Source organism: Pongo pygmaeus, chromosome 8 (assembly GCF_028885625.2).
Source record: "Pongo pygmaeus isolate AG05252 chromosome 8, NHGRI_mPonPyg2-v2.0_pri, whole genome shotgun sequence".
Taxonomy (NCBI): domain Eukaryota; kingdom Metazoa; phylum Chordata; class Mammalia; order Primates; family Hominidae; genus Pongo; species Pongo pygmaeus.
Genome location: NC_072381.2, coordinates 8,649,548 through 8,672,637, shown reverse-complemented (window position 1 = coordinate 8,672,637; position 23,090 = coordinate 8,649,548). Strand labels below are relative to the sequence as shown.

General features: G+C 38.5%; 1 long non-coding RNA gene across 1 annotated transcript; it reads left to right on the top strand.

Moving 5' to 3' along the window:
• The first annotated feature begins 945 nt into the window (after positions 1–945).
• On the top strand, positions 946–22,357 carry LOC129006391 (uncharacterized). The gene is made up of 2 exons (XR_008491986.1): positions 946–1,023; positions 21,703–22,357. It is a non-coding gene; the product is annotated as an uncharacterized LOC129006391 (long non-coding RNA).
• The last annotated feature ends 733 nt before the right edge of the window (positions 22,358–23,090 follow it).

Below are 23,090 nucleotides of genomic sequence, written 5' to 3'. Positions count from 1 at the left end.
ATGATCAGAGTTTGGGCAGAGATGAAGAAACAATGACAACTAATGAATCGACCAGTGGCTGGTGGTGGCAGTAGCTTCAAGGACTGAACACAGAAGCAGAAACTATTTTTAGGTTATACCTTTTATTGCTGATGCTTTGCAAAAAAAACATAGATTTCTTTCATACATCACTGGCCTTTTTCTCTGGCTTTTCTCTTCCTTATCTGTAAGTAATCTTTGGAACAACAAATATTTAAGACCCATCTCAAAGTTTTTCCAAGATTGAGCTTTGATGTGATTGGCTGCTACTTACAAACACAAGGAAGCTCCTTATTTTATCAGTCATTTATTTGATCTTCTTTCTCAGCCCTCTCCAGGACAGCACTCATAAGGAGACAGTATTCCTGAAGGCCCCTTATGGCCATGTGAAGAGAAACTTCTCTGCATACTCAGTTCTGCGTACACACATCGTTCCTGAAATGGAATGCCAGCAATGTTGCCTAAAGCAACCCGACACACACAACAATATGTGTATTCATTAGAACATTAAACAGTGAGACAATCCTACAGCACAGGCTTTCAATCTGTAGATTACCAGCCCTTACAGCCTAGCTTCGGCCCGCTCCGCACATCACCCTCTGCCCCCAGAAAATGCATTTTACTGCACATTTTGTGGCAAAGCTTATGACAATTATCACCCAAATCCATAATTAGCAAGTGGTAACATATAGGCAGATAGATCCACTTAAGGTGATATCTCTGACAGATTGACATCCCCCCCACCCACTCACCTTCAAAAACCCCTGGAAGGCCCTTCATTTTAAATGTGACCGCACTCAAACACAATGCTGGCAAGCCTAGTCTCGTGTTCGTGGAGGGGGGAGGGGGTTATAAAAGCGACATGTTCACACAAGCATGGCAGAGCCCATGCATAAACCATTTGGTTTTGCAATTAAAAACAGGTTTGACTTCCTTCTGCAACAGTAAGACAACGTCAAAGCAACAATCATCCCGAAAATTTTCCCTTGTGAATTGAAATGAACTGTGAGTCTTGGGGTTCTCTTTGTTTGCATGTGCATGCCTTGAGAATGAGTTTCTGGAAGGGTTCAACGTGTTTCTTTTTGGGGTAGTGCTGTTGAGGCGTGTGTTGAATCACTGCTACCAGATGGGTCTCGTTTACACTCACCATTCCGGGTTCCTTAGGTACAGGGTTAGCGCATTTTGGATTTGTCCCATGAGGCTTATTACTGCAGGTAAACTAACTCTCCAAGACCCGTCCCTTTGCCCTAGAAAATAATCACTCGTCTTGAAGATCTGCCTGCAATCCACCCTTATAGACTGGACCTGAGTTTCAAAGGGACTAAAAACACAAATGTGCTTCCTACTAGGAAGTGTAGTAAATTTGACTACAATGACGGCTAATTATATCTTTATTGTTGTCATTCTTGAATGATAGATTGAACGATTAGATCCTATGATATTGGGAGAAATCTCTACCTTAAAGCTAAAATCCTACACTGTACAAGGAAGGGCTGAGGAGGATGCTGTAAAAGCCGATCCTAGTTCCAGGGAACTCACCCATTTTCTATAAGGTCGAAGATTACTTCCATTTTCCTTTCTCTCATCCTTTCTCCATTCAAGGAAATGTAAAGAAATATTGCCCATTATTTCAGTGTTTATTGTTAAAATGTGAGTTCGAGTTTTCTGCCATATTAAAAAAAAATGCAAAGTAACCGGTCCTTATCCATGCTGACGGAGCCTGGGCAACTCTGTGTTTGAAGAGATCGGAGGAACAGAATTGGTTGACAGCACCCTCGGCCCATCCATTGATGTACAAGGAAAGTTCTGTGAAAAGACAATATATTAGCAATGTCAAATTTTGAATGATGACGATGATAATTAATATTAATTAAAAGAGAGACAGACAAAAAAGAACAATTAATCTCAGTGCAGTATACTTGATCTAAAAGTTATCGTGGAATGAATTTGCCTCTATTTACTTTATTAAAGCCTCACCAACTTCCTCTTAAGAAAGTTTAGTTTATTGGTGTTTATCTGGAATTATCTTGTCTTACAATATCACCATCAAAAGTTATTCAGTAAAATAATTTCTAAAATGTAGGTCAACTTTTATTGCATCATTCTGAAATTCATAATTTGAGATAAATATAAAACCTTCACAATGTGTGAAGTAAGTAAAAATATTATTGACACAAAGTAAGTAAAATACACTAATACATATGAATAATATGTGTAGTTGCATTTAAAAATTCAAAAATTCCTTTAACCTATTTTGTCCTATATTTTACCTTTATATAAAAGCATAATTCATACACATAATTATATATTTCCCCAAAATACATGTTTTGCTTGCTTTTGACCTATGGACTAGATGAATAGGAAGAGAGAAATGAAATTTTTCTAAATATGAATTTTTATTTTTGCTCTGATAAAGAAAATTGATTTTCTCAATTAACAAATTATTAACAATAAATAAAAATGTTTTCAATATTTATTAATTATACATATTGGAAATTTTTTATTGATGTTGGACTCTCATTTGCTGGACTGTTTGTTTTCTAACCTTATACATAAAAAACAAAGCATAAAAAGCAGTTTTAAATTTAGTTTAACTAAGGCAAAAATAAATTCAACTTTTAACATCACAAAAATAACACAATTTTGTAACAAAGTCAGACACCTAAAAATAAATATATATGATAATGAAAATAATTTTATAAAGCTTTATGTAATTTGAATTTTCCCCTCCATTTATCAAAACATTGCTTCTTATTGAAAACATTTTTTAATGAGCAAAAAACTACTACCACTTAATTCAAATATTGATTGGAGAAGACAGACTATCTGTGCTTTCTACAAGCTTATAAATTTTACTAGAGGAGCTACTTATTTAGTTTTTTTTTTTTAACTAATTTAGAATTAATAGCTCCGTTTCCTAACAGCTATGTATCTGAAGTGTTGTAAAAGAAAGAAGGGAATTAAGGGGTTATTAGGTCTTTAAACTCAAGTTTTCAAATGCCCAATAAATGATGCAATTGTGACTAAAGAAAGTTTTAAGTTGGAGGTGGTTAAATAAAGAAATATTCAGAACTCACATAGAATTGTGATAAATAGTCTTTGTGAGAGCTTAAATAGGCCAAACGTAAAGGATTGCTTCTAGGAAGGGGGCTGAAGAATCAGAAAGTTATTAACAAAAATTCTTAGATCTTAATCACGAGCTTGTATTTCAGTAAATTAAACACCTTTCATGTAAAGGATAGATGTGCAGAAGTCATTATATCATTACTCTAATTTGTCACCTATCTGCACTGAAAAATCATATTGTAGGATTTATTCCCAACAACCAGAATTACATGGTAGTTTTTTAAAGTTTGGAGTTGTTTAGTTTAGGTTTTAAGCAATACATTCATCCTTATGAGTTGGAGAATCGACTTTCCCAAACTTATCATAAATTGCGTTTCTGAGGAGGTTTTTTAATAGAAACAGAATGAAATTAAAGCACCTGCTCATTGAAACCACATTACTGAAGCTGCTCATAGCACATCAAACCTGAAGAAGCAGGCAAGTCCTCCCTTTTCTCCCTGTGGGTTAAAGTAAGGCACTGAGTTTAAAAATGGGATTCTGTCTCTCCTCTTTACATTTCTGCTCGTACACGTCCCATAAAAACATGACTGAGAGCACAGACCCACTCCACAGGTGTGTCGTGGAAGCCGCTAGTAAAAAATGATTTTAAAACATTTGGAAACTGCCAAGCTCTTGAGAAAATGCTTATTAAAGACCAATAAAATTGTGAAAATTGAGAAGAAAACATACAGTAAACTTTTTTGGTGTGCTTTAAAGAAGGCAGTTTCATCTCCAGTCACGTGGGCTTGGCTGTGGTAAACCCAGGCAAGAAAAACAAGCTTGTCCATGATTTCCTAATGAAGGGCTAAGGAGAGCTGAGAACAACAGTTCCACATTTGCTAAGTCACCCATGTAGATATAAGCCATTTTCACCTGTAGCCACCATAACCCAGAATTTTACAAGTGATTGAAAATTCTGAAAACACTCCCAGACAGTGTCCATATTATCAATAATAAATGAAGTGTGAGTACTGTCAACTGAAATTCAAAATGGTCATTGGGTCTATTTCTGCCAGACACCTGGACCACGAGGCAAGTGAAAGAGATAATTTGGTCATTTTAACAACCAGTCTGGGATTGTTTCATCGATAGCAACTGTAAGGAGAATCAACGTTGCATGGTCTCATAATTCCTAATACTGCAGATTGATGATATGCTCCTAAATAGCTACAGTTCTGCAAAGACCAAAAGGAAAGATGAATTTTCTTCCAATTTTATAGCATTTGTGTAGAATGTTTCATTCTTTATTTTAAAAATTATTTTTCCCAACTCAATTGATTAGTACATTCTTGGAAATGAGATCATGATGCAGAATTAGCTGATTCTGGGCTCCCCTCAATGACACTATTTTCAAATCTGCTTGATCCTAAGAATCTCCTGTGTACTGCCTAGACCTGAAGAACAAACTCTCAAACAAAAATTCTGAACACACGCATTTTTTAAGCACTCCATTTTTTAAAGACACCCCAGGTGAGGATCAAACAAGTTTGGGAAATCCAGCTTAAGTTTAATTCGAACAAATTTAATGCTGACAACACAAAATCCCCAGGAAGAAAAGAGAAAGAAGTCTTCATTGCATAGCTCCAAGAAGCATGGTGATCTTTCTCCTTAGAGACTTTCTGAGTTCTGTTATGTAGATATAGATTAGCACAATAACCAGTAGTTGGTGTCCCATTTAAACACTCAAGTACTATAAAAACTTTTTTTTTTTTTTGAGATGGAGTCTTGCTCTGTCACCAAGGCTGGAATATAATGGTGTGATCTACGATGAGCCACCGTACCTGGTTCACAAACATTTTTAAAAGTCATCTCAAAAGCTTTAAAGGAGTATCTAGGTTAAAAACTGTAACTCAAGAACTTCAAACACAGCAGTCAAAAAATTGTTAAATAATGTTAAGCTAAAGGAAAAAAAAATCTTCTGATGATACGTAATTATCCAATAGCTATTTGACTTTTTTAGTATCAATCCCAACATAATGAATTGAATATGTCATATGGATTTGAGTCTAAGCAAAGTGTGTATTCTTGTAGAATAGCCTTGCAAGAATGCAGCTTCTAAAGATAAGAGCTTGTAACATAGATTGCTTTGAGGGAGATGAAATAGCACAGTCACAAAAATATAGTGCTTTGTTTTCAAATTATTATTTTTATATTGAAAATAATATTCATTATAAAGCCAAAAATGCCTACAAAAATAGCATATAAAAATTATTTTGTTTCACCCTTTGATTGAGAAAACTGCAACCAACTACACCACACACCACGGTGATTAATAACTCTGATTTATTGTAGAGAACATGAAATCATCCAGGCCTTCTATCCACTAGTTTGCATAATAAACAAGTTTAAAAAACAGCATCAGTACAAGTAGGAGGTCAGTTCATAAAAATTTCATGTAATACAAGTTTCTCTAAACTAATAAGTCTCATAAGTCAAATGTGGCTTCTCGTTCCCCATCTCTACCAAATATGCATAAAGTGGAAGTAGTGGGGTGTAGATGAACAGATTTTTCTCTCAATATGGAATTAATATTCTAGATATTTTGCCCAGAGAAGTCTTCCGAATAAATTGTTACTAGCACTCCTCATAGTAATTCTGTTTTTATGAATCAAAAAGATAGTAATATTTAATAGATCAATAGTTTCACATAGCCTTCTTCCAAATGGAGAAACTGAGGCCCAGGGAGCTGACTATGGTCACAGGAGCTGTCAGATATTTTCAGAAGAGTGAAGCTGATCAATATCTCAGAAAGACCTAGTAACGATTATGCAAAGAATATTAATTACTAGAGTTTTATCTGCATATCTGAATAAATAGTTGCCATTTTCATAAAACTTCGCAAGGGAAAAGCCATTATGAATGATTTAATGCAAAAGAAATGAAATAAAATTTTCATCTCCAGGAATTTTAGTGACTTTGACTGCAGTGGTAGCCTGTGCAATAGATCATTTCTTGTCCTTTTACCTAGCTTAAATGCCCCAAAGGAGATCCTGAGAGCTATACAATATTTCACTTTGGAATCAGATACTTTGAACGGTTAGCAGGTGACCTGAAAACTCGGTGATAACTTCAACCTTGGCCATTTGCTTAGATGCCACCTGTATGTCATCACTGAACATTTCCAAACACTGGCTTTAAAATTAAGAGTCTGGAAAAACGTACACATGATATTCATGGGTTGAAGTCAATTGCATTGATTTAACTCTGTTTCCAAATGGGGAATAAAAGAAGGCATAGCTGCCTCTCCAATTTTTTTCCCTCTCTCTAGACAGAGGGGTACATTTTTAGACCTCCTGAGAGCCTCATTCATTGTGAACATACATTTTCACCCTCGAGCTATGCCTGCCTCTTTCTCCTTTGCCGGGATTTGACTATGGGAGAGAGGGAAGAGAGATCAGACCACAATCCAAGAATCTTCTTCTTCTCTTCTCATCTTTCTAGCCTCAGACCTACCATGCCCTAGCGTGAACAAGGTCATGTGTAACTCCGGTGAGAATTTACAGACAAGAGTGTCATTTCCCCCGGGTTCACAAGAAAAACAAACCTAGGATTGCTCTTCATGTGAATCTGTGAATAGCCCAGTTTATGACACATCACATTATTAGCACGAGAGGAGGGCTGAATCCCAAACGGGGCCCAGCATCGCCTCCTCCTTTTGTTGACAGAAAAAAAATTTAGTTACTGGCAACCACCCCGCCACTGCCAATGAGAAGCTGTCCTGCTCTTGCTGGGTACAAACTCACATGAGAAAGAGGTCTAGGCATACACCACCCATCAGGCTGCAGAGACCTATTGAGAAGCCTATTATTATATGTAGGAGACTGCTGCAAGGAGAAACATCAGCATAAGATACAGTCCAGACTTCTCATCTCACGAGTAAATGAGATTTACACATGAGAAAATCTTTGCCCCAAAAGAAAAAAACCTGACATGCGAGGGTTATATGTCTTAAGTAATAACTAAAGCAATAAATACATCCTATGTGATTGCTCAGAAAAGTAAGATCACAAGTTCCTAAGATGACTGGGATAGAAATAAATCAGATTTTGAGCAGTTCAATATCTGAGGGAGTTTGGAGGTGGGTAAATAATTACTCCTGATGTAAGAATTTGCTCTGACATCTCGTTTGTGACTCTCCTTAATTCATTTAAAATACTTTCTAACCAAGGAAAAACTGAGAGGTGAGATCATCATAGAGGAAAAGGCAACAGAAACAAACATTAAAAGATACTTTCTTGTGTTAAGTTTTTAAATTTTGTTTGGTTTGATTTGCTTCTTCCCTGTCAGAATGTTTGATGTTGAATTTGCTGACTTCTATAGAAAAAAATGAAGCAGGATGTCTCAGAAGTCTCTGAGTGCACTGAATAATTACACTCTGTTTTTCTTACTATACCATTCCAATATTACAGCAATGGTAGTTCTAACAAGTCGGTACAGAATCATCAAAACAAAGTTAATGAAGAAGTGGAGACTACATTCAACTTGTCATTTTTTAAATGTTTCTTTGTTATGTGTAGCCATTTTAGGCCAAACTTTCTCCCCTATTCTCTGCATGTTACTTACATTGATTTAATGCATTTAGACAATTTATCTACCATACCTTTTCACAATTCAGGGCTGACAGGAATTGTCAGGTTAAAGCTGACAATTGAAAAGTTAAAGCTCTTTAACCTTTGTGGCAGATGAAAACCTACACTTTTGTCGCTGCCTATAATGCATGTGTTGCCAAAGTCATTTCGATGGCTATTTATTTTAAGAAAATAGAAGAGCTGATTACCCAAAATTCAAAAGAGGAGTGGAGGAAATGAAGAAGTAAAGAAGGAAGGAATGGGAAGAAGGGGGAGGGAAGAAGGGAGAGAAGAGGAAGAAATGGAAAGAGAGAGCGACAAAGAGAGGAAGGAAGGAAGAAGAGAAAGAGAAAGAAGAAGAAAAAGATAAAGGAAAGAAAGAAAGAAAGAAGAAAAAAGAAAGGAAAGAAAGAAAGAGGGAGAGGGAAGGAAGGAAGGAGGGAGGGAGGGAGGAAGGAAGGAAGAAAGGAGAAAGAATGAAAGAGAAAGAATGAACAAAAAGAACAGTAAGTGTCTATTGTTGCAGAGCTCTGTCTTGGCTTGTCATGGGGATATTTCACTTGACTGAAATAAGAGTGCAATAAAGTTATAACATCAGTTACCTCAACAACAAGCCTGCCACCCACACAACCTTGCCATTCAAATGTCTTGCTCATTTTTCTCGTTACATTATTATGATCAGCCTCTTAGTCAAGTCTCAGTTTGACTAACCTATTGCCATGGGCTACTAGTTGGTCAATTTTCATCTTATTTAACAAAAGCAATGAAATGGCCCTGGACACTCCTGTTGTTTCCACTCCTCTCACAACCTTGACAAGATAATCCAGCTTATCAGCTATGTCTGAGATTGAGGGGCCCTTTAGGACCACAGGCTCTTTTTCTTTAGTACTTCCTTTTATAACGAAGGGATATGTTCTCAATGACAACTGAACATTCAAAATGCAACAACGTATGTATTAAAGGACGTGTTTTTCCTTGTTCACATTTATATTTGGAAGAGGGACATTCCAGTAGCTTGGAAGGAACTGTGAATTAAAGTAAAAATAACCTACCTAACATGTTGCTTACCATATACCAAATGCAGTTCTGAGAACGTGGCTCACGTGGACTTGTTTCACCTTCATCACAGTTCAGTGAGGAGGGTGCTAGCCATAATTACCCGTTTTACAGACCAGAACATGAAAGCACAGAGAAACTAGTTGCTGTGCCCAAGGTCACCGAGCAGGGAAGTGGCATGGTCAGAGTTGAAAGCCAGGAAGTTTGATTCTAGATCCACACTCTTAACCCCATGCTCCACTGAAAACAATAAAGGTACATTGTTTAGTAAAATTGTAAAATTGGATCCAATAGAAACTTTAAACGCAAAAGAGTTGTGGGAAAAACAAAGTCGAGGAATGATTTTCCAAAATCCACATTAAACTCTGAGAATCTGAATCCATGTATCAAATTTTCTATGTCTAAAGCCTCCTTTGAAAAAAATATGGGCCAAGGGCGGTGGCTCACGCCTGTAATCCCAGCACATTCGGAGGCCAAGGCGGGTGGATCATCCGAGGTCAGGAGTTTGAGACCAGCCTGGCCAACATAGTGAAACCCCATCTCTACTGAAAATACAAAAATTAGCCGCGCGCAGTGGAGTACGCCTGTAATCCCAGCTACTCAGGAGGCTGAGTTGGGAGAATAGCTTGAATCTGGGAGGGAGAGGTTGCAGTGAGCTGAGATCGTGCCACTGCACTCCAGCCTGGGCAACAGAGTGAGACTCTGTCTCAAAAAAAAAAAAAAAAAAGAAAAAGAAAAAGAAAAGAAAACAAAAAATATGTTTCATAGCCAAGAAGGATTGAGTCCCGGTTTCCTCATCCATATAGGGGAAACAACACAGCCCTCCTTATACAGTCTTTGGGATGATTATGATAATGTATGCAAAGCCCATGGCATGGAGTTTGATGTATGTTAGATGATCGATAAATAGCAGCTACTATTTACAACTGTTATTGGATCTTTTCCCCCTGTGTTCCCCTGATACATCCTATCAGATGTATCTTGCATTTAGGTGCCTCCTCTCACTTCACAAAGCAAATAAATGTTCCCACTTTCCCATCAAAACAAACCGCAATGCTATGAAATGATATCTTGAACAGAACTCCAATTGGGAAATAGCAAATACATCAGCTAGTACTCCGTGGACTTAATAATCAGGTTTCAAAGTGAGCACTTGTATGTGATGGTGAAAGTTATTTTAGAAAGATCTGTTAGAGCAGATACAGAGATGGAAACTTGGATAGGCACACTGGCTGAAAGAAGACAGTTACAGCCATGTAGTTATAATTAGATAAGGCGCCTCCAAATACATGCATGAATCAGCCACTGAACTCCTTAAGGTTGGGAACCATTGAAGCATGTGTCTACAGAGGATTCCTCTCCTGCAGACTGATTCTCTCTCTCTCTCTCCTTCCTTCAGAGAAGGAGAGCAGGTAGACAAAGCACGTGAAGGAATGCGGTTCCCAGGCTTGCACAGGAAGTGGCCTGGACTGGTCTAAGTGCTCCTGTACCCAAGTATTTGTCCCATTGCCCTGGCCAGGACTTCCTGTTCTGCTTTGTTAACAAATTTGGAGTCCCACTGTCAGGAGTCACAGAGCAGAAGCCCTAGATTTCAAGGAACAGTCAGACAGGGTGTTTTACATACTGTTGATGCACAGAATATAAAATTAATTACAGTGCAAATGGCAAATGGTTACACATAACCTAATTCACACATCCTGATTTCTGTTTACTACTACCATTTACCACAACTGAGATAGAGAAAATTTTTATGTAAATAGTGACCAACAGAGATCTAATACGGTGGGCACACATGTATGTGTGTGTTTGTAAAGACATGTACAAATTCAGACACATGCATTAATACATGTGGGCACACACATATGTGTATGTACGCATACGTGATCAAATAAATGCTCTACTGGAAATCTTTGCAAAATTATAACACTAGTAAATGAAGTGTAAAGAAATATGCATTACTGATGCAAAATGTTAATTTGCCAAAATGAAACCTTGCAGAGTTGCAAACTTAAATGAAATTTTTATCAACAGCAATAATTATCCTGTGCAGTAGAGATCTTCTGAGCTATTTTTGAAATTTTTTTTGAAATAGACCTTACTCAGAGCAGTTTTGGGGACACAGCAAAATTGAACAGAGGGCACGGAGATTTCCCATATGCTCCCTGCTCCCCTACACCCACAGCCTCCCCAATTAACAATATCTCCCACTAGAGTGGTCCATTTGTTACATGGATGAACTGACATTGACATACCGTCATCATCTAGAGTCCAGAGTGAACGTGAGGGCTCACTCTTCCTGTTATACATTCTGTAGGTTTGGGCAAATGTACAATGACATGTGTCCATCACTGTAGTATCATACAGAGTAGTTTCACCACCTTAAAGTCCCCTGTGCTCCACCTGTTCCTCCCTTCCACCCCCAACCCCTGGCAACCACTTATCTTTTTACTATTTCCATAGTTTTGCCTTTCCTAAAATGTCATATAGAATGCAACCTTTTCAGATGCATTTCTTTCACTTAGTAATATGCACTTAAGGTTTTTCAGTGTCTTTTGGTGGCGTGATAGCTTATTTCTTCTTAGCACTTAATAATATCCTATTGTATGGATGGATCACCATTTATTTATCCACTCATCTACTGAAGGGTATCTTGATTGCTTCCAAGTTTTGGCAATTATGAATAAGACTTCTGTAAACATCTTTGTGCAGTTTTTTTGTGGACATAATTTTTCAACTCCTTTGGACAAATACCAACGTGCATGAGTCCTGGATCCATGGTAAGAATATTCCTATAATCCCAGCGCTTTGGGAGGTTGAGGTGGGAGGATTACTTGAGCCCAGGAGTTTGAGACCAGCCTGGGCAACAAAGTGAGACATCATCTCAAAAAAATTTTCTTAGTTGGCTGGGTGCAGAAGTGCACACCTGTAGTTCCAACTATTCAGGAGGCTGAAGTGGGAGGGTTGGTTCAGCCCAGGAGGTCAAGGCTGCAATAAGTCATGATTACACCACTGCACTCCAGCCTAGGCAACATACTCCATCTCTAAAAAATAAAAATAAAAAATAAATAAATTAAGAATATGTGTAGTTTTCTAAGAAACCTCCAAACTGTCTTCCAAAGTGGCTGCAAATGGACCGTTTTACATTTCCATCCGCAGTGAATGAGGGCTCACTGTTCTGGATTTTAGCTTCTCTAATAGGTGTGTCGTGGTTTATCATGGTTGTTTTAATTTGCATTTCCCTGATGACAGATGATATGGACCATTTTTTATATGCTTATTTGCCATCTGTAGATCTTTGGTGAGGTGTCTGTTCAGAACTTCAGCCCATACCATTTACTTTATCTCTGACAAATAAGTGTATAGAATTGACACAATAAACCAACAGACACTTAAGACAACCCTGCTGAGACAACCTCAGAAGAGGGAGAAGTCCTGATACAAATCCTGCCTTTACTTTTTGAAATTTGATTAAAAAAAAAATAAGATAGTAATTCGAGGGATATCCAATCACAGGGTTTTGGAAAAGACTGGAAAGTCTTAATTGGCTGCTGATAAATGTTTGATTAGAAATATCCTCTTAAAAATGTTTAAATTTACTCACCTGATGAAAACTTTCACACATTGATTTTGGCTTCTCATTATGAAGCTAATACTGAGGATGGTTTCTCCTGGTATTTTATTTCTCAGATTTTCACTGGTCATTTTTCTCAGGACAATTTGCAAAGAGCAGAATTCTAAACAGCCAAAATCCCATCTAATCCTTTACTCACTAGTAGTAAAAAGTACTATAATGTGGTATAAAGAGAAAGTGGGTTGGTGGGGGAATTAGGTGATTTGAAAGATAACTTCGGAAAGTTTGTAAACCAGCATGATTGTGTGGTGTGTGTATGTGTGTGTGTGTGTGTGTGTGTGTAGTTAACACCGGATTTAGACATCAAGGCACAGTTTACAACTCCTAGGCTGATAATCTCATCTGGCCTGAATTCTCATCTTTACACTTCACTGATTTCTGATTTCCTGATTGGCCTCAGGCAAGTCATTTCCAGTTGCCCACGGTGGTTACAAGGGCCCTGCTCAACCAGTCTGTGTGGATTTGAGCTCTCTCTCAATTACTTAGGAACCGTGTAACTTTGGGCAAGTTACTTAACCTTCTTGTGCCTCTGTTTTCTCATCTGTGAAGTGAGCATAACAGTCTCTAGTCCACAGAGCTGTGACGGGGGGCAGGGGGGAGTGAATGAGATCATGCGTGTACAGTATTTCTTGGACCATCATAAGTACTCAATAAATATTGGCCATTGTTATTAGCTGAGTCATAGTTTCCTTATATACTGTGTGAGAGGATCGGACCAAGTAACCTCATGAATTCATTTGATCAGTCTTAAGGAAAACCCTATTATACGGAATGTAACTAATTACCCAACCTTCCAAAATCTCTGCAGCCACAGAGCCCTCATCACCACACTACTGGTTGCGCAGGCTTCATTGATTCCTACTTTACATGCAATTCTAACAACTGCATTTATTCGATTTCTCAGACTACAGCAAATCAGATGCCCAAATTAGGAAGGAGAAAGAATGCTGAAAGAAAAATGCATTGGGAGCCAGAGTGATTGCAAATTGTCTGGCATTAGGGAAAGACAGACTAAACAATTGTTATCACAGAATAATGTGCCTGTGCACGACCATGACGCCAATGTCACTAAAAACTTTTGAATTACATTTAGTATATTGCTTACGGCAGTGATCAATTTTAAAGCTATTTATATCAAAAATTATTAGCATGTTATAGGTTTGGGGATTTTCAGTTTCTGGTTGTTTTTCTTATGGGAAAAAATGTCCCTGGTTGCTGTTTAGGTCTCTCCCAGACCTGCTGGCCCTCTCTGGTCTCTCCTGGTGGGGCCTCCCTGCACCACACCGACTGGGGTAGGGCTGTGCATAACAGTTCTCTCCCAATACGAAGGTTGACATGGGATTAGAGAATAACAACCCAGGTAGCCAGCACTGATACAGCAGTGCTGTTGTGTGTATGTTTGACTTCAAACTCCAGCCACACTCATGCTTACACCTCAGTAATAAGCGTGAGTTTACCATTAGAGTTTACTATCTATCAGTGCCATTAGCGAGTAACAACTACTTACTATCTATTGGTGTTATCAGAGAGTAACAACCCAGGTAGCCAGCACTGATTACACCAGGGCTGTCCTGTATACATTTGACTTCAAACCCCAGCCACACTCATGCTTACACCTCAATAATAGTGATCTCTTTCCTTGGCCCTCACATCACCTGCTTCATTTCCAACCTAGGAGGTAATGCGTTCAATTAAGACTTTGGTAGACCTAGATAAAGGTCTGAATCCTGTCTCAGTCACTTGCCTACTATGCAACTTTCGGCAAGACATTTGAACTTTGCACATCATTTTGTCATCTATAAGATGTGGATAGTAATGCCTTACCTTCCAAGGCTCTCGAGGGGAGTCAAAGAGACTGTGGAGGTCAAGCACAGAGCCGGGAGAGAGGAGGTGTTCAAGGGGGAGTAGCAACTCCTGGTGCCCATTTTAATTGCATCTAGGATTTTGACAGGCCTTCCCAACCACAGTTCATCACACTACATAGGACGCATAGTGGGTGAAGTATAGGTTTGGAGTCAGATAGACCCAGACTGGAATGCCCATTCTATTGGTTGCCATCTGGGTGGCCATGGACAAAGTATTTAGGCTTTTCGAGGCTCAGTTTGTCCCACTTGTATCCTGGGGATACCACCACTCTCCTGTAAGATTTGTTGTGATGATTTCATCAGAAACATATTTAAGAGGAGTCTCATAGGAGTGGGTGATTAACAATTACAATATCTATATTGAGGCCAGGCACGGTGGCTCATGCCTGTAATCCCAGCACTTTGGGAGGCCAAGGCGGGTGGCTCACGAGGTCAGGAGATCGAGACCATCCTGGCTAACACAGTGAAACCCCATCTCTACTAAAAAAATACGAAAAAGATTAGTTAGGCATGGTGGTGGACGCCTGTAGTTCCAGCTACTCGGGAGGCTGAGGCAGGAGAATGGCATGAACCCAGGAGTCAGAGCTTGCAATGAGCTGAGATTGCGCCACTGCGCTCCAGCCTGGGCAACAGAGTGAGACTCCATCTCAAAAACTATATATATATGTAATATATATATGTAAATATATATATTATATATATTTTATACATATAAGATATATGTATACACATATATATATATATATATAGAGAGAGAGAGAGAGAGAGAGAGAGAAAGCCTGTACTCTTCAAAGCAGTTTCACTGACATTATCCTATTTTATTCTTACAGAAACCCTGTAAGGTAGTTGGGGCAGGTATTTTCTGCCCGTTTAAAGAGAAAGAAAGAAGCTAAGTGTTTAATCCAACATCACATAGCCCATAAATATGCCAGGGCCCAAACTAGAGTCCAGGCTTCTGCCTCGCGCACTAATGCTTTTCTACATGGTTAAGATCATTTCTGCACTGCAGATTTCCATTGTAAACATAGAGGAGAAGGCAAAACAAGTTAACACATCTTTCCTCACACTCTTCTAGCAGCTTTAGAATGTCTGCGATGACATTTTCAGCAGCAGGTGATAGAAAGCCCCATCATCAACTAACTTAAATAACAAGGAAATGTACTATTTCACATAACTGCAAATTCAGAGAGTGAAAGGAGGGCTCCAGGCTCAGTATAATCATCAGCACAATCATGTCAACAAAGACTGTGTTTCTTTCTGTCTTACCTCCCTACAGGCATCAATTTCACCTTAAGGTTGGTCACCCTCATGGTCATCAGGTGGCTGCCCATGGCAATTAGAACAACAAAGTTCTCTTGTTCATGTCTGGCAGGACCAAGAGAGAAAGCTCTCCCTCAAGCACTGGGTGTAAGTGCCCCCATCAGTCTGTTGGGTCTACTGCTATAGACCTACCCCTGGGCCAGTAAGAAAAAACAGAGAAATGCCTGCACTTACTGCCCCAGATTAAGCATGATCTGCTCCCACAGTGGAGAACGAAGTTGTCTGCTCCTTAGTCATCAGAGGGAGGGGTGAATATATAAGTAATTAGGTTCTTAATTAATGAGTACAGGAGCACAGGTGTTGGGTGGATAACCAACAGTATCCACAATGTGGGGCAATAATAAAATTCACTACCGAGTTATTGCAACACATTTCCATTTTTAGTCCACCTGCATTCTTCTTCACCAAAACATTGATTTCAGGTGATTATTGAAATAAAAATTGTGAAGACAGCAGGCAAAGACATTTGCTCACAAATTATTTTTAGGTCTTTTGTGACTTTATTATCTTAACTTAAAATCAAGCACGAAGCCCTTTCAACATTTTATATGAAATAGAAGAAAGGCGATGAGCATTTTTATAAACCCAAGTTTTATTGAGAGAAATCAACCTGGAACAAAGACAGATTTGATATTTCTAAAAATAAAATTTAATGGTACAGAGCCGTTTGATTGAGAAGAAATATATAAAATAAAATTGGGAGCATGATACGATGGGGAAAATTTAAGGCTAAAAATTAGGGGAACCTCTGTTTTTGATCCACCTCTGTCACCAACAAATTATATGTCCATGAGTAACTCAATAAGAATAGAACTAAATCAGTGGTTGCAAACTGGCAGCCTACAGGTCAAATCTGGTCCAAGACATGATTTTTCTTTCTTTTTTTTTTTTTTTTTTTTTTGGCTAGCACTTAAGATTCAGTTGTATCTCAGATAACCCTATTGTTAGTAGCATAAGAAAATTTCTGAAAGTAAACACAGCCACCAAAACTCTAGAGACCAGATACCAAAAGTTCAAAGTCACTTACAATGAAAATATACATACAAGTTATCCCAGAGCCAATAAAAATGCATCATATTATCAAGATATCAAGAAATAATTATCTTCACACAGAATTACTGTTGGTCCATTGTGTTTGAAAGATTGTTTATGTAGTTCAAGTCGAAATCTTTATATTACCTGTATTATAGGACCCAGATCTGTTAGAAGAAGAAGAAGAAGAAAAAATAGTGTTTTAAAAAGACAGTTCGCCAAATTGGTTACTCTGGAGGATTTAATTTAACTTCATGCTGGAGTAGAATGAAGTCGATCCTGCCGAAGAGTTCATGGGTCTGAATGTGGAAATTAGCTCTTCCGTGGAATCAGAAGGATTCGCAATTTGTATAAATGAATGTTTCTTTTACTCAGTTTACTTGAAAAACAGTGCCTGACTCAATTTCACCAAGTAATAGTGAAACCTTTGTCGAGTTGGAAAGTACTCGCCTTTCAAAGAAGAACCACAGAGCTCTTTTGAGACCATGAAATGTGTTTCCTGATGAGCGTCTCAGAATCTATGCTAACATAGGTAATGCATTTTTCTTTTCACCACCCAGAACTCATTTATCCTGATTAGAAGTTTTTGGCACACCTCGAATATTACATAATCAGACAACAGTACAGAAGCTTTTAGCCTCTTGTCACTGTTCAGGCTAAGCCATCGCCAATGTTGTAACATCATTGATATCTCCAGAAGATAACCCAAAGTTGTCTACTGGCTATATAATTTGTCAGACATTAGTAGTGACTAGAGCTATCAGTAAACATACAGTATTTTTTGTCATCTTTTCCTGATAGTGGTTTTGATAAGATTTAAAATAGTCTCAGCTTTAGCTTCCTTAAGTGCTGGGATGTGTGTGTGTTTTAAACAGGTAGCTTAAAATGTCGGATGCCATCATCTTCTCTAACTGTAAGCCAAAGAATTGCCACATTTTCTGACTTCTTTTGTCAGTTTTTGACATTTGCTTTCCCTTGTTGGAAAAAGTTGTCTTTTTCAATGTGTTAGTGCTTGATCCATTGAATGTAATGAGAGCTAATCTCAAGGAAATTCTCAGGAAAGTCCCCAAAAAAGGGAAGTTCTCCATTAGCAGGTAAAACATTCTCCAAAGATCCTCAGCAGGTTGCTTTTTGAAAACCTCAGCAATTTAGTAGAAAATAGCACATAAATTATATGTTAAACTTTTATTACTTAAATGCAGTTGATTTCTAGTGGAGGAGGTGGGAAGATTTTCCCTAACTGTGGTTAGGAAGCTGAATAATGAAATGAGATTAATTTTTAGCAAATGAATCAATCAGTACAGTGAAATTTCAGAAATCTTCCACTGAATTAACCCATGTGATTTTTTAAAAACTAATCTTGGCCAAGCATGGTGGCTTACACCTGTAACGCCAGCACTTTGGGAGACCAAGGTGGGCAGATCGCTTGAGGTCAGGATTTTGAGACCAGCCTGGCCAATATGATGAAATCTCATCTCTACTGAAAAATAAAAAAAAAAAAATTAGCCGAGTGTGGTGGTGCCCACTTGTAATCCTAGCTGCTCTGGAGGCTGAGGCATGAGAATCACTTGAGCCTGGGAGGCAGAGGTTGCAGTGAGCTGAGATCATGCCACTGCACTTCAGCCTGGGTGACAGAGCAAGACTCTGTCTCAAAAAAATAAATACATAAAAAATAAACAAAAACAAGCAAACGAATGAATCTGATAAAATAACACAGGTTAAAAAAAAACTTTACTAACCCTCTTAGATTAATATTTCAAAGCTCTTTAACAACTGCCCACTTTACCTCTACAGAATTTTCAACATAATATCCTTGCATAAAACATCCATTCCAACCAACCAGTTCTACTCCCTGCCAAGCAATCTTGACTGTTCCTTCTCATTGCCATTGTGCACTGTCTGTGTCCTGGCCTTAGCTTCTTTCATTTTTCTCTCTGATTATCTCCTAGGCTAAATTCAAGTCATGCTTCCTCCACAAAGTTTGTGCAAATGACTTTCTCTCTGAATCTCTAGAGTACTGATGGTCCATCCCCAACAATTTAAGATTTCTTAGATTATTGCTATCATTTTATGTCTCTATTACTATTTCCAGTTGACCAAGCATTTTTATTTTATGTGCTTCAAGGAGATTTTCAGTTCCCAAAGATGTCTTGTACTTGTCATTGTGTCTCTCCAATACCTTACCCAATGGCTTGCACATGGCTGACTGTCTCATACATTCGCTAATCTGAATAGTCCAGCTGATCTAGTTAAATCATTTAACCTGAATCAAAAGACTAAGTGATGGACTGTTATGGAATAGTGGTAAAAATTTTAATCATATTTGTAGTCCAGATGCCTTTAATAGATAGATTTCCAGACCTGCCACTTACTAGATAGTGACTTATCTTAGACAAGTCATTTCACCTCTTATAGCCCCAGTTTTCTTCATCTGTAAAATTGAAAGAATAATAATGACTCTCTTGCCTATTTCACTAGATTACTGAGAGAAGCAAATGATGTAATGTCTTTGAAGGTGTTTATACAAAGTCAAGTACCTTACAAATATGAATGATCCTAGTTGGGCAAATGAAACACTATTTTTAGAAATCCTATATCAAATGCAGTGAGGAACTCCTAAACTGATCAAGACTGGTGATCAAGATCATTTTAAGGTATATTATGATCAGTTTTAAACAGTGCTGTGGGTCAGATTGCTGTCCTTGCCTTACAGGTGGAAGTTTGATGTTATCTAGAAGCAAATGGTTTAAGTAAAATCACTGACAGCACCAATATGAGATGTGTTTACTGTTCCAGTTGGTAGCTTTCAGTCTATTTAGCACCACTGCTTCCTCCTAAACTTTTCTTTAAGCTTCATTAAAGTTCTGATCCTTAGGGATTAATATAAGCAGACACTGATAATATCAAGCTCTCCTCTCTATAATTCCAAGAACCCTTGGAATTAGCATAAATTACATTCCTGAATCCATCATTTGGTTCCATATCTCTTCAAAGCCTTTTCCGACCCTTCTCATTACCCTCAAATCCACATCCCTTTCTCATAAGCTCAGTTCTTTGCCATTCCGTCATTACTAACTTCCTGTAAGACATCATTACTAACTTCCTGTAAGACCAAATGGAATCATTTGGTTCCATATCTCTTCAAAGTCTTTTCCGACCCTTCTCATCACCCTCAAATCCACGTCCCTTTCTCATAAGCTCAGTTCTTTGCCATTCCATCATTACTAACTTCCTGTAAGACATCTCCACTTGGATGTCTCACAAGAATCTTGAATTTAAGAAAATCAAGGGGCTAAGGCAAGCAGACTGCTTGAGGTCAGAAGTTCAAGGTCAACCTGGCAACATGGTGAAACCCCGTCTCTACAAAAAATACAAAATTTAGCCTGGCGTGGTGGTAAGCACCTGTAGTCCCAGCTACTTGGGAGGCTGAGACAGGAGGATCACTTGAGCTGGGGAGGTCAAGGCTGTAGTGAATGTGTTCAGGCCACTGAACTCAAGCCTGGGTGACAGAGCAAGACTCTGTCTCAAAAAAATTAAAAAAAAGAAAGAAAAGAAAAGAACATAAAAGAAAAGAAAAACTAAACAAGAAAAGAAGAGCTAAACTTGTTGCCTCTTCCTGTCTCACCCCTCCTGTTCTGAAACCCACAACTCTTTCTGTGTTGTCCAGCTCAGGACACGCAGTGTCATCCATCCCATGGCCAAAACCCGAAACCTGGGAGTTAGTCTTGCCTCACTCTTTTTCAAGCCTTATTCACTGCTGCGATTCTGTCTCCTGTCCATCCATTAATTCGCACACATTCCTGTATCTCCTTTGAGACCTTGGCTTGGCTTATTGATTGCTTAGATCACCACAACAGTCTTTGAACTATCCTCACCTTCAGTTTGTCTCTCTCCAATCCATTGTCACTTCTGTAACCAGAGTAACTCCTTTAAGATGCAAACTTAATCCTATCAATTCCTGGCTTAGGATCTTTCATTGGGTCCCCATTTCCCTCTGTAAGGGGGATGTAAGATGAAATGTACATCCAAACTTCTCCACATGACAGCCAGAGCCTCCCGTACCCAGGTCATCTCTCCTCTTCCTTTAAGCCTTAACTTAGTTGCCAATGTCTCCTAGAAGATTTTTCTGTTAACTCACATCCAATAATCAACTGGTTAGTGCCCTGCAATTGCCCAAATGAACATTCTCCCACTCTTATAATTGACTTCAACTTGCCTAGGCACCCTGTAAGCTTGAAACCTCCTTCATGACAGGACCATTCCTTTCACCAACTTATTTCAGTTACTCTTGATCCCTAAACACCATCTCCAGGGTTAGGTGCATGATATACTCTCAGTAAATAAGAAAGACAATGTACTCTCCCTTCCTCTTGCATATTTCCCTTTGTTCCCAAATATGCTACCTCTTCTGCTCTGTTAGATTTCATGAATCACTGCCAGCCATGGTGGCTCACTCCTGTAATCTCAGCACTTTGGGAAGCCGAGGCAGGCAGATCACCTGGGGTCACGAGTTCAAGACCAGCCTGGCCAACATGGTGAAACCCCATATCTACTAAAAATACAAAAAAAAAAATTAGCCAGGCATGGTGGCAAGTGCCTGTAATTCCAGCTACTTGGGAGGCTGAGGCACAAGAATTGCTGGAACCCAGGAGGCAGAGGTTGTAGTGAGCTAAGATCACGCCACTGCACTGCAGCCTTGGTGACAGAGGAGGACCCCACCTCAAAAAAAAAAAAAAAAAAAAAAAGATCTCGTGAATCATGTTTATTTCAGGAAATCTTCCTAATGCCGTCTGCTCCAGTCAGCCCTTATTCTGCCTCACCTTTGAATGTACTCATCGAGTGCGTCTCATGTAGCACTTTTTGGAATGCTTTAGAAGAAGATTGTGAGGTTCAGGTCTGGGTATGTAGTGTGTCCTAAGATCAATGATAAGCTCCATGGGTAAGCAATCAGGGGTAATCTTCAGTTACCCCTGATCTCCTACCTTCATAGCAGTCATATAATGCTTATTCAAGGCTATTTAGAATGTGCCATCACCCCTTCCAGTGTTCACATCCCGACCTCCTGTGATTCATGGTTCATTATGCATCTTTCTCTTTTCACTCTCAGGTAACACCAATGGATGGTTCATTACGTTGCCCCATTGCAGAGATCCAGAGTGCTCATGGACAGGGCCAGAAAGGCTGAGTGGATGTGCCCTACTGACAGCCAGCCTTGACTTTAAGAGGAAAGATGTGCTTTCTTGGACATCTAGGGCTCTTGCTTTTATATTCGACAAGTTGTTTTCAACACTTCAGTCTTTTCAGCTGTTGGGAGAAGGACTGTAAGATTCCTGCTAGCTCTATACAAGAAATATTGCAAAAGTGCTCATCACCAAAACAAATGACTGATGTGACTGTTGATCTAAGAGAGTCAAAATTAACTTACCACAATAGAGAAAAACGTCTTTAATATGTTTAAAACATGTTCTGAAAGGGGACAGAAAGGATGGAGCCAGAGCACCTAATATTGTTGTTCCACTATCACACAGCCTGTGGCCGCAGCATGAATTTTCCTAGGAAATGTCATTCGGATGCCTTCTATGTAGAAGAAACTTGAATTGTCAAATACTCATCAAACCAGCACAGTCTTCCAAAAAACCAGGAAGACCTGGAACCAAATGGAAAATGAATATTCAGCCAAGCATGAAACTTTCAAAGAAAATAAACTGCATCTATCTGTATTAAACTCTTTGTTCATTCTGAATAAAAACAATTTAATTAATTCACTTAGACAATTCCACACCAAATGTCTAGTAATTGAGGGAAACCTATATACAAGAAAAGAGGGAATAAACAGATAAGGAGAGTGGCCTGAGAAACCTGTAAAGTTGATTCCATTCAATTTTAATTGTATACCGATAGTCACTGCCTCAGCCACAATATCACACGATGTGGTCTGTGTTTTAGATATTCTTTTGTTCCAGTACCACTATCTACATAACATCAGAATTGCCATTTGATTGAGTAACTACAACTGCCACAGACAGATTTCTTTTTATCTTACTTTAGTAACAATACTCTGTGTGTGTGTGTGTGTGTGTGTGTGTGTGTGTAATTTGGAGTAATGACTCTTAAAGATGTATTTTACAAATTTAAAAAATTAATAGAAACTTACCAATCCTAATTTCTTATTTTCATATATTTGCACATCACATCAGTCATGTTATTCTCATTTTTAATCTACATCGTATCCATTTATGCTGCAATATGTAATTACCTTCCATATTTCCTAATTTGGGAGTGTTTGAATTGCTTAAAACGTGAGACTTTACAAATAGTTCTGCTATATATATCTTTACTCAGATTTCTCTTTTGCATACCTGCCTAATAATTGAATAAATGGATCTAGGTTTATAAGAGTGTCTAGCTCCTTTTACATCATTGCAGGTTTGTGTCTAGCAAAATCAAACTAATGTATAAATTTATAAATTCCACCAATGGCAGTCATATATGAAT